The sequence below is a fragment of the Oncorhynchus tshawytscha genome, linkage group LG30, assembly GCF_018296145.1.
Source record: "Oncorhynchus tshawytscha isolate Ot180627B linkage group LG30, Otsh_v2.0, whole genome shotgun sequence".
NCBI classification, from domain to species: Eukaryota; Metazoa; Chordata; class Actinopteri; order Salmoniformes; family Salmonidae; genus Oncorhynchus; species Oncorhynchus tshawytscha.
In genome coordinates this window covers 32,460,976-32,473,127 of record NC_056458.1, presented here as the reverse complement: position 1 = coordinate 32,473,127, position 12,152 = coordinate 32,460,976, and the positions used below count along the sequence as shown (strand labels likewise).

Below are 12,152 nucleotides of genomic sequence, written 5' to 3'. Positions count from 1 at the left end.
TTGTATAGCCTAAGAAAGTAGCATACATGTGCAGAAAGTAGTTTTGAATGCATTTTATTGAAGAGAAACAAGTCTTGAACTTTTTTGGCAATATAGTGATATATTATTATATACTGTACAATGAGGAATTCAACTACAAAATACTAGTTTTCTCCCATTTTTAAACCATTGCCCCCTGCCCACAAGGTATAAACAACAATAAATAACAATAAAATAAGAGATACAAAACAAAAATGTGAAGAACATAAATCAATCAACTCTAATCAGCACATGTAGGACTGTAACGACTCTCGTGAGTTGAAGAAGGAGACCAAGGTGCAGCGTGGTACATGTTCATGACTTTTAATAAACTGAACACTGCAACAAAATAACAAAGTAGAAAAAACAAAAGGGCACAGTTCTGTCAGGCAACAAAACAGCTAAACCAAAAATAACTCCCTACAAAACCCAAACGAAAATCACTACTTATATATGATCCCCAATCAGAGACAATGATAGACAGCTGCCTCTGATTGGGAACCACACTAGGCAAAAACAACAAAGAAATAGAAAACAGATTCTCCCACCCGAGTCATACCCTGACCTATCCAAACATAGAGAATAAATAAGGATCTCTAAGGTCAGGGCGTGACAGGTGCGGACTCCGGCCGCAGACCTGAACCTATAGGGGAGGGTCCGGGTGGGCATCTATCCTGGTGGCGGCGCCTGTGGCTCTGGACTGGGGACCATTGCTGGAGGCTCCTTGCCATGGATCATCACTACAGGCTTTGTGCCAAGGATCATCACTGGAGGCTTCGTGCCATGGATTACCACTACAGGCTCCGGGCCATGGATCATCACTGGAGGCTTCGTGCCAAGGATCATCACTGGAGGCTTCGTGCATGGATCATCACTGGAGGCTTCGGCCATGGATCATCACTGGAGGCTTCGTGCCATGGATTACCACTACAGGCTCCGGGCCATGGATAATCACTGGAGGCTTCGTCCCATGGATCATCACTGGAGGCTTCAGGCACAAATACAATGTGCTGCACATGTGAGAAATACATCTGCAAAGTCCATGCACACACACGTGCAGCACATTGTATTTGTTTTACAGTCCTTCTATGGTGGGCAGAATTGGCATCTCCTCCTCTTGCCTGCCCCAGCTGCAGCCTCAGGTGGATCAGAACAAGATTCAGCCCCCTGAACAGCTTTAACAAGCAATGCAAAGGCTGCTGTGCAGGATAGGCGCTCCCTTCTTTGAATGTGTGGGGTTACACGTGCCTTTCCCAGCTGCTCCAGGAACACCCTCCTCTTGTTCCGCTTATCAGGCATCCAGGTAGGTTTTGATCTTGTTCCATATCATGAAGGCATTGTATGAGGACACATCAATGATGTTATGGAAGATGACCAGGGGCCAGCAGGCAGTCATCCTCCTTCAGCTGTAAGTTCCAATTACCTTGTCCAGGTTGTCCACGCCTCCTTTGTTGTGGTTGTAGTCCAGGATGATGGCTGGCTTCCTGTCCTCACGATCACTGATCTTAGCCATTTTGTGCAGTGTGCTCAGGAGGACCACATTCTTGTTCCTCTTTGAGAGGTAAGAAACTAGAGTGGTGGTGGGGTTGAAGGCAAACTTTGATTATAAGGCCTCTCTCCCCCTTGTTGCAAGGAGTGCAGGGGGAGCTCAGGCTTGTTCTTTCTAACTGTGCCAACCATGGTGATCTTCCTCTTCAGGAGCTGCTGGCTGAGTTCAATCAGTAGCACACATTGTCTCAATTTCTCATTGTGTGTGTGTGTGTGTTTTTGTGGTTTTTGTGGTGTGTAAATTATTTTACAACTACCAGGTCAAAAATGACCCAAAGACAATCTTTGTACCCTGGTGGTGTACAGCTTTCATGGAAATATGAACAAAGGTGATGTTTCACTTTTTCCAATTTCTGGGTCACTCTAGGAAATGTCATCAAATTTCAAGTTTTAAAAATATCATTTAGGGGGTTGTCTCTGCTGTTAAACATAGTGGCGGGTCAATTTTGACCCTTAAGACAACACAAGGGTTCAAACACTTCTGCAAAGGCATATTTTTTGACAAACCATTTTCAGCAAATGTACACCTAAATACCAATGTAGGAAAGATACACAAGCGATGGCCTCCGAAGGACGTATATTTAATTTCATCCAATAAAATGACGTGTTACATTACCAAAAGTATGAAGACAACTGCTCGTCGAACATATCATTCCAAAGTCATGGGCATTAATACAGAGTTGGTCCCCCCTTTGCTGCTTTAACAGCCTCCACTCTTCTGGGAAGGCTTTCCACTAGATGTTGGAACATTGCTGCAGGGACTTGCTTCCATTCAGCCACAAGCATTAGTTAGGTTTGGCACTGATATTAGGCGATTAGGCCTGGCACGCAGTGGGCATTTCAATTTATCCCAAAGGTCTCACGCCCTGATCTGTTTTACCTGTCCTTGTGCTTGTCTCCATCCCCCTCCAGGTGTCACCCATTTTCCCCATTATTCCATGGGTACTTATACCGGTGATCTCTGTTTGTCTGTTGCCAGTTAGTTTTGTTTCGTCAAGACCTACCAGTGTTTTTCCCTCTGTTCCTGTCTAATGATTCTTCCTGTTTTGACCTTTTCTGCCCGCCCTGACCCTGAGCCTGCCTGACATCCTGTACCATTGCCCCACTACTCTGGATTACCGACCTCTGCCTGCCCTGAGCCTGAGCCTGCCTGCCGTCCTGTTCCATTGCCCCACTACTCTGGATTATCGACCCCTGCCTGCCTTGACCTGTCGTTTGCCTGCCCCTGTTGTTGTAATTAACATTGTTACTTCAACACAGCCTGCATTTTGGTCTTACCTGAAACGTGATAGTACGAACTGGCCACAGACAAACAGAGAACACAGGTATAAGTACCCAGGGGATAATAGGAAAAATGGGCGACACCTGGAGGGAAGTGGAGTCAAGCACAAGGACAGGTGAAACAGATCAGGGCATGACAAAATATATTTGATGAGGTTGAGGTCTGGGCTCTGTACAGGCCAGTCAAGTTCTTCCATGCCGATCTTGACAAACCACTTCTGTATGGACCTCGCTTAGTGCATAGGGGCATTGTCATGCTGAAACAGGAAAAGGCCTTCCCACTACTGTTACCACAAAGTAGAAACACAGAATTGACTAGAATGTCATTGTATGCTGTAGAGTTAAGATTTTCATTCACTGGAACTAAGGGGCCTATCCCAAACCATGAAAAACAGCCCAAGACCATTATTCCTCCTCTACCAAATTTACAGTTGGCACTATGCATTGGAGCAGGTTGCATTCCCCTGGCATCTGCCAAACCCAAATCATCCCTTGGACTGCCAGATGGTGAAGTTTGATTAATCACTCCAGAGAACACGTTTCCACTGCTCTAGAGTCCAATGGCGGAAAGCTTTACGCCACTCCAGCCGACGCTTGGCTGTGAGCATGGTGATTTTAGGCGTTTGTGTGGCTGCTCGGCCATGGAAATCCATTTCATGAAGCTCCCAACAAACAGTTATTGTGCTGACATTGCTTTGAGTTTGGAACTCAATAGTGAGTGTTGCAACCGAGGACAGACAATTTTTACACACTACGCGCTTCAGCACTCGACAGTCCCGTTCTGTGAGATTGTGTGGTCTACCACTTTGTGGCTGAGCCGTTATTGCTCCTAGACTTTCCACTTCCCAATAACAGCACTTACAGTTGACCCGTGCAGCTCTAGCAAGGCAGAAATTTGACAAACTGACTTGTTGGAAAGGTGGCATCCTATGACGGTGCCACGTTGAAAGTCACTGAGCTCTTCAGTAAGGCCATTCCACTGACAATGTTTGTCTATGGAGATTACATGGCTGTGTGCTCGATTTTATATACATGTCAGCAAAAGGTGTGGCTGAAATAGCCGAATCCACTAATTTGAAGGGGTGTCCACATACTTTTACATATACAGTGCATTCGGAAATTATTCAGACCCCTTGAATTTTCCACATTTTGTTACTTTACAGCATAATTCTAAAGTGGATTTTAAAAATGATCATCAATCTACACACAATACCCAATAATGATAAAGCAAAAACAGGTTTTTAGAAAAGTCTGCAAATGTATTGAAAATAAAAAACAGAAATACCTTATTTACTTAACTTCATATGACTGCAGGGGCAGTATTGAGTAGCTTGGATGAAAAGGTGCCCATTGTAAACACCCCAACTCCTCAGTCTCAGTTGCTAATATATGCATATTATTAGTAGTATTGGATAGAAAACACTCTAAAGTTTCCAAAACTGTCCAAATATTGTCTGTGAGTATAACAGAACTGATATTGCAGGCGAAACCCTGAGGAAAATCAAAACAGGAAGTGGCTTCTATTTTGAAAACTCCATGTTCCATAGGCTCCCCTTGCTCCATTTAAAGGGATATCAACCAGATTCCCTTTCCTATCGCTTCCTCAAGGTGTCAACAGTCTTCAGACATAGTTTCAGGCTTTTATTTTGAAAAATGAGCCAGAAAGATAACATCGCGTCAAGTGGTCACATGAGTTTTGCTTGCGCAACAGAATTTGGACAGCCATTGTTTTCCCCTCTCCTATTGTGAATGACATTTGCGGTTGATATATTATCGATTATATATTTTAAAAACAACCTGAGGATTGATTATAAAAAACGTTTGACATGTTTCTGTGAACATAATGGAAACTATTTGGAATTTTGGAGGTATTTTGGATGTAAAAATCATCTTTATGGAACAAACGGAACATTTGTTGTGTAACTGGGAGTCTCGTGAGTGAAAACATCTGACGATCATCAAAGGTAAACTATTAATTTGATTGCTTTTCTGATTTTCATGACCGAGCTACCTGATGCTAAGTGTACTTAATGTTTCATTGTGCGATCGATAAACTTACACAAACGCTTGGATTGCTTTCGCTGTAAAGCATAATTTCAAAATCTGACACGACAGGTGGATTAACAAAAGGCTAAGCTGTGTTTTCCTATATTGCACTGGTGATTTCATGAATATAAATATTTATAGTAATATTTATTGTATGTAGCGCTATGCTATTCAGCGGTTGTTGATGACACTTATTGCAGCCATAACAGGTTAACTATTCAGACCCTTTGCTATCAGACTCAAAATTGACCTCAGGTGCATCCTGTTTCCAATGGCCATCCTTGAGATGTTTCTACAACTTGATTGGAATCCATCCTGTGGTACATTGAATTGATTTGACATGATTTGGTAAGGTACACACCTGTCTATATAAGGTCCCACTGTTGACAGTGCATGTCAGAGCAAAAACCAAGCCATGAGGTCGAAGGAATTGTTCGTAGAGCTCTGAGAAAGGATTGTGGCAAGGCACAGATCTGGGGAAGGGTACCAACAAAGTTCTGCAGTATTGAAGGTCCCCAAGAACACAGTGGCCTCCATCATTCTTAAATGGAAGAAGTTTGGAATCACCAAGACTCTTCCTAGAGCTGGTCGCCCAGCCAAACTGAGCAATCGGGGGAGAAGAGTCTCTGTCAGGCAGGTGACCAAGAACCCCAATGGTAACTCTGACAGAGCTCCAGGGTTCATCTGTGGAGATGGGAGAACTTTCCAGGAGGACAACCATCTCTTCAGCACACCCACCAATCATGCCTTTATGCTAGAGTGGTCAGACGGAAGCCACTGATCAGTAAAAGGTACATGACAGCCTGCTTGGAGTTTGGAAAAAAGCACCTAAAGGACTCTCAGACCATGAGAAACAAGATTATCTGGTCTGATGAAACAAATATTGAACTCTTTGGCCTGAATGCCAAGAGTCATGTCTGGAGGAAACCTGGATCATCCAGATGGTCATTGGCAAACTTCAGACGGGCCTGGACATGCACTGGCTTGAGCAGGGGGACCTAGCGTGCGCTGCAGGATTTTAATCCATGACGGCGTAGTGTGTTACTAATGGTTTTCTTTGAGACTCTGGCCCCAGCTCTCTTCAGGTAATTGACCAGGTCCTGCCGTGTAGTTCTGGGCTGATCCCTCTCCTTCCTCATGATCATTGATGCCCCATGAGGTGAGATCTTGCATGGAGCCCCAGACCGAGGGTGATTGACCGTCATCTTGAACTTCTTCCATTTTCTAATAATTGCGCCAACAGTTGTTGCCTTCTCACCAAGCTGCTTGCCTATTGTACTGTAGCCCATCCCAGCCTTGTGCAGGTCTACAATTTTATCCCTGATGTCCTTACACAGCTCTCCGGTCTTGGCCATTGTGGAGAGGTTGGAGTCTGTTTGATTGAGTGTGTGGACAGGTGACATTTATACAGGTAACGAGTTCAAACCGGTGCAGTTAATACAGGTAATGAGTGGAGAACAGGGAGGCTTCTTAAATAAAAACTAATAGGTCTGTGAGAGCCGGAATTCTTACTGGTTGGTAGGTGATCAAATACTTATGTCATGCAATAAAATGCAAATGAATTACTTAAAAATCATACATTGTGATTTTCTGGATTTTTGTTTTAGATTCCGTCTCTCGCGGTTGAAGTGTACCTATGATCAAATTTACAGACCTCTACATGCTTTGTAAGTAGGAAAACCTGCAAAATCGGCAGTGTATCAAATACTTGTTCTCCCAACTGTATAGACAGCATATCTTTGTTAGACATAGCCATTTAGCTATTTTACTGAACATTTTTGTACGCACGCATTCTCACACACACTGTTGTGTCTGTGTTGTCTGTTGTGTCTGTGTTGTTTGTCTTGTTGTGCTTACCACGTGAAGACATCTTTCAGCTTCTAGCTACACAGCCCAGCAAAGGCTGTCGTACAGCTCCCTCCACGTCCACAGTACCAGTCAAAGCTCTCTGCAGCTCAGACCTCTCCATGTCCTTCTGAGGTAGCCCTGAGAAACAAACTAGGACAGAGAGAGAGAGAGAGAGAGAGGAAGGGGGGTGAGAAAGACAGATTAGGGAATGAGAGAGAGCGATGGAAGAGAGAAATGGAGGGAGAGACGGAAAAGAGAGGGGAGCGAGAGAGAAAGAACAGAGAGAGGAGACAAGAATTAAAGGGGTACACACACACATGGAATTGTAGAAGTTTTATGTTCTGAGTTTTCATTAAACATGTGAATTCTTTTGATAAAGGAATGTTCTGGGAACCTGGGATACAACATGTAGAAAACATTTGATGGTTTTTCTTTAATTTGTCTAATATAGTAAGAAATACTTATTTGAAAGGGTGGTATGACTTTTGACCTCTGTCATGGCTCTCCTGTGTGGTCTGATCAGCCTCAGGGGTGGGCCATTTGGATAATGAATTTTAGGTAATTTGTAATACTGATTTAAGGTAATTTGTGTAATTGATAATTATGATGGAGTTTATAGTTCTTTGACATATTTGTCATTTGAACCAATGAGAAGAAAGAAGATGGCATAACCTTTGACGATGAGAAGACTTCCTTAAGTCTCTCTTCCTATGGCCATAAGGGTGCAATAACTTTTCTTTGTGGAGGGTTTCAGAGTAGAGATTTTGATCTGATTATGTCATTTGAAACTTTGTTTTATCTTTTGACCAGTAGTAATATGGGTTAAAAATGGGGCGAAGGTGGGTTTATAAAAAACTGTCATAAGGTTATTTTGAAACTCCCACTGTTTTGGCTTAAGTAATGTTTAGTAATCTAGAAAAGTTGTATTTTCCCTTAGGTAGTCAGCTGTTGTTGTCTGCAGTGTAAGAAATGTAACACAACAAGGCTGTGAAATTGATATAATACTATTATTATAGTTTGTTGTTGAATAAGGTTATAAAATAGCAAGAATATGTTTAATTATGGTAGACTTATGTTAAGTATTTAGAACATATTTTAAGCCAACAGGACAGGGATATATGAAATATGTGGTGATTCAGGATCATCAAGATAACCGTAATCAAACTATGTAATAATCTTAGAGATTACTACCATAGACATGTTGATTTTTCTAAAATCCATGAGTTCAGACAGGGAGACAGTGAGACATTTAGTCTATATTTGGAAACATCCTATATTTGATACTGACGGTTGTGGGAAGGAGCGACAGGCAGAGAGTAGAAAAGGCAGATGGAGAAGGGCTCCCTCGCCCTATGCTGAGGCCTAAGGTGACATTGATGGTTTGGGAGTATTAGGAGAAGGGGGAGGGGGAATGAGTAAGCTAGAGAGAGAGCAAAAGGAACTTGAGGAGAATGAGAGTGAGAGACTGGGAGTGAGGAGCAGGAGACCTGGAGAGTTGCGAAGGTTAGAATCTCATAATAAGCCAGGATTGAGAGAAGATAGAAGGGACACAGAATAGTTAGATGACGATGAGAAGATACCCCAATTCCCATTCATTACCTTACCCAACCCCAGAGCTGGGGATGGAGCATAAACAGACACAATATAAGTCTATAGGGCATGGACACAGAGGGATGTAGCAAGGGCATTAGAAGAAGTCACACATCCTAAGACAGGAATAGAGGGATTCAGAAGAGATTTGGTACAATGATAAGTTGCCCATACTACCTAAGTCATTGTTTAGATATGCAGCGATATTGATACATGGGCAGAGCCATGTATCAACCGAAGGGATGGTAGATGGTACAGGTAATTAGACAACACTTTGTAGCATACGGAATAACTAACTATTTAAAAATACATATATTATTAAACCCATGGTCTTACAGATCTCGGGATTGGTCAGAGCTATTGATTGTCAGTTATTATCATTGGGATGGAAAATTCTCGTGACACCAATGTACAGTATTTAAAGCACACTTTTACAAGTCTGTCACAAATGGCAGCTCCAATAAGCCACTTATGGTGAATGACATGTAAACTAAAAGCTTGTAGAATCATTACTCCTTCGAGTTTTCAGTTCATCGTTCGCCGGGGAGGAGAACAGCTCAGCTATCTAACAAAATGCTAATTTGCAACTCGACACGTGGGACATAGGCTTCAGGAGCCAGTGGGTTAGATATTGATTCCACCGTGGGCAACAACTGACTAGTTAGTTGCCAGCCAAATACTGTATGTTTCAACACATTTAAAAGGATAGCTAGTGACTGAAATGTAGCTTGCTAACTGGCATGCTGGCTCACACTGGCCATGCAGTAGTCAACTAGCTAGCTAGCTAGCTAATGGTGGAGGCCAAAAGACACAGTGTAAGAGACTTGGGAGCTCATGGGTACACAAGCTATATTACCCAACTCGGGAGCTCATGGGGATATAGGCTTCAGGAGCCAGTGGATTAGACTGGATTACACCACGGGCAACAACTTGCGACTAGTTCGTTTTCAGACAAATATTTTGAACTGTTCTACTTAGTTTATCCACCGACCACCGCATTTAGGAGGATAGATAATTACTCAAATGTAGCTAGCTAGACCACTGGCCAGGCAGTACCCACTAACTACTAGTGGAGGCATTACCTATTAGTCAATACAGTTGGGTTAACTTGCTCTAGTGGAGGCTGCTGAGGGGAGGACGGCTCATAATAATGGCTGGAATGGAGTGTAATGGCTGGAATGGATTGAATGGTATCTGGAATGGCGCCTGTCCTTCCCCTTATGTTCGTAATTTCGGTGGTTGTGTCCTACTCGGTCACAATGTTTACAGGGAGCCTTACACTCCTGGGAGAAATGTCCTGTCTCATCGCAATTGAAACATTTTCTATTGTCTGATCCTGTCCATTTTTTTCCTTCTCTCTTAGGTCCCTTCCCCTTAAAGCCTCCTTTATGTTTGTCTACAATTACCCCGATAGTTACTGTCAGATGCTCTGACTCAACCTGTACTCTCTTTTTACCGTCTCGGTGATTATGGCCTACTTTATTGCAGTGTTTACACAGTGTCTCACAAGCTCTAGCAAAATGACCTGGTTTGTGACAGTTAAAGCATCTATCTCCCCCTTTCTTTTGACTGTTGCTAAATCCTGTTCTCCTTTCTGTGCCTCTTCCTCTCTTCCTCCCTCAGCTCCCTGAGGACCAGCATAAGGGGGAGGGGGTAACGGGACGGGCGGCACCTGATGCGTCTGCGACCTCGACCTCGCCGTCTGGATTTTCCCTCCCCCCCGGTCTGCCAGGGAGGGGTATAATTTGGGTTTAGGTGATGTCTCTGTGGGAGACGTGGGAGTCCTTTCTGTCTGTTCCTGGCTACCTAATTCTTCCTCCTTAGTAGCTCCCTTTTTCTTGGCCCCTTCCGCTCTTTTTCTAGCTTCAGCCAGCCAAATATGAGCGTGTCGAGCCCTTCTGTCCGTTGCTTCTCTACCTTGTCCCCCACAAACCCTATTTATTTGTTTAATCATTGATTCCAATTTTTCTCTATTTAAACGTCCGTCAAATTCGTACTTTTTCCTCCATTTTGGGCATTAGATTTACCTCTCATCCCCGGTTAATCCCGGGACCTCCTTTGAGGATTTACTACCCATGTTTATTCCATTACTATTATTGTTATTATGCTTCTTCTCACAATCTATGTGTCTGTTCTTTTTACCGTTATTATCCTTAACCTGTGTTGATAAATACCTCCCGTTAATCTTTCCTAGGATTTTAGAATAATTATTTGTATGAATCCTGATATATTATTTAGATCTCACACTTTATACAACCATAAATTCTACTTATTCTTAGGTGTTCCTTGTGACTTGACTGATAAATATATCTATCTTCTTATTCTATGTGTGTGCTTTTAAAACTGATTCAATTACTTCTATGTGTCTCACAATTGATGTGTATGTCCCTACTCCCTATGTGTGTGCTCACACTCTATGCTCACAATCTATGTGTATCTCTTAACCTAACCTTCTTGAAACTTTATCTATAGAGGTGTCTTTCAATCAGACATTAGGTCTCACACGTATACAACCTATAAGCTATTTTCCAGGGGTCGTAATGCCCTAGTTAGCAGCCTATTTTTCTGTTGTTCCTTGTGACTTTGACTCGTTAATATCTCGTATCTCACTCCACTATATTAGGTTTCCCTTCTTCATTGGATAATCAGACCTAGAAGTGCGCCTCCGGAAGATCTGATTCTCCCCTTCTTATATTTAAACGTATTTAGACAGGCGACCTATATTAATATAATCATGTCTCTGACCTTCTCTCTTTTGACCCTATTATACGTTTTAGGTCTCACCATTAGTTATTTTAAATCGGCAGTGGCCACAGTTGCCCAGGGTCATTGCGGACCCTGCTTCATTGTTGAATTTACAACTAATTCCTGTCTTCCATTTGCATAGAATACTTGGTTCCCTTTAAAACATTTTTCTCCACACAAAATTCTAAAGACTGGTCACCAGATATAAACTCCTTCGGATATATGTTAGCGTCTAACACCCAGAATACATTAAAATCCTTTACTCATCTCCTGTTAATTCCTGCATTCCCTTAAAATCCTTTACCTCATTTAATGCAATCATACAGACATCATCCCCTATATGGCCGTGAATAAAGAGCACCGACCTTAGTTTTTTGCAGCTGAGGTTTCAATGTGGTTTAGATTTCGTCACCGTTTTCTGTCGCGTACCAGTTCACCACCGGCCTGAAATGGAACCTCAATTTCCAGAGGTCAGGTCTTTAACATACGGATCTCTGATCTGTCCGTGCAAGGTTTTCGGCGCTCCCGTGGGACGACAGAAAACAGGTATTGAAATCCGGCTTCGAAGGACCAAGCTGTCACAAGAATTTTTCAATCCCAATGATAATAACTGACAATCAATAGCTCTGACCAATCCCCGAGGTTTGTAAGACCATGGGTTCAATAATAATTAGTCAAAGACTCAGCTTATGCAAAAAGATAGTACAGTTTATTCAGAGAACGTTCTAAAGTCCATTATACAAAGACATCCATTTTATAGCTGCACACATACTTCCACACAAACAGTAGGTGAGTTTTATCTCCATACTTCTCACCACTGTGTATCACTGCCCAGGCGACAGTTCCATTCCCCCGAGATTAGGGAAACCTTGAGAAGTACTCCCTATGCTCTCATAGGTTCCTCAGAGGCCTAGCCATGTCGGTCCAAACACAGTTTAACTGTTCTCGTTTTTTTCTTCTTCTGCACACACATACAAGTTCAAATCCTAAACTACGCCTTGCTCAGACAGTCTGTTTTTTCCCACTATACAGATACATTGTTTAACCTAATTCTGACTAAAACTACACACATCATC

At 42.6% G+C, this 12,152-nt stretch overlaps 1 protein-coding gene across 2 annotated transcripts in view; it reads right to left on the bottom strand.

The window, feature by feature from the left end:
- The window catches only part of elmod1 (ELMO/CED-12 domain containing 1), a 36,729-nt gene extending 24,979 nt beyond the window's left edge, over positions 1-11,750 (bottom strand). Inside the window, exons 1-2 of one of the 2 annotated variants that reach the window (XM_042309592.1) lie at positions 11,442-11,750; positions 6,751-6,891 (exon numbers count right to left, since the gene is read on the bottom strand). The gene's annotated coding sequence lies outside the window, so the exon portion shown is untranslated. Of the gene's footprint in view, positions 1-6,750; positions 6,895-11,441 lie in introns of those variants that run through there. The other variant, XM_024393668.2, reaches the window with a different exon arrangement.
- Positions 11,751-12,152: the final 402 nt, after the last annotated feature.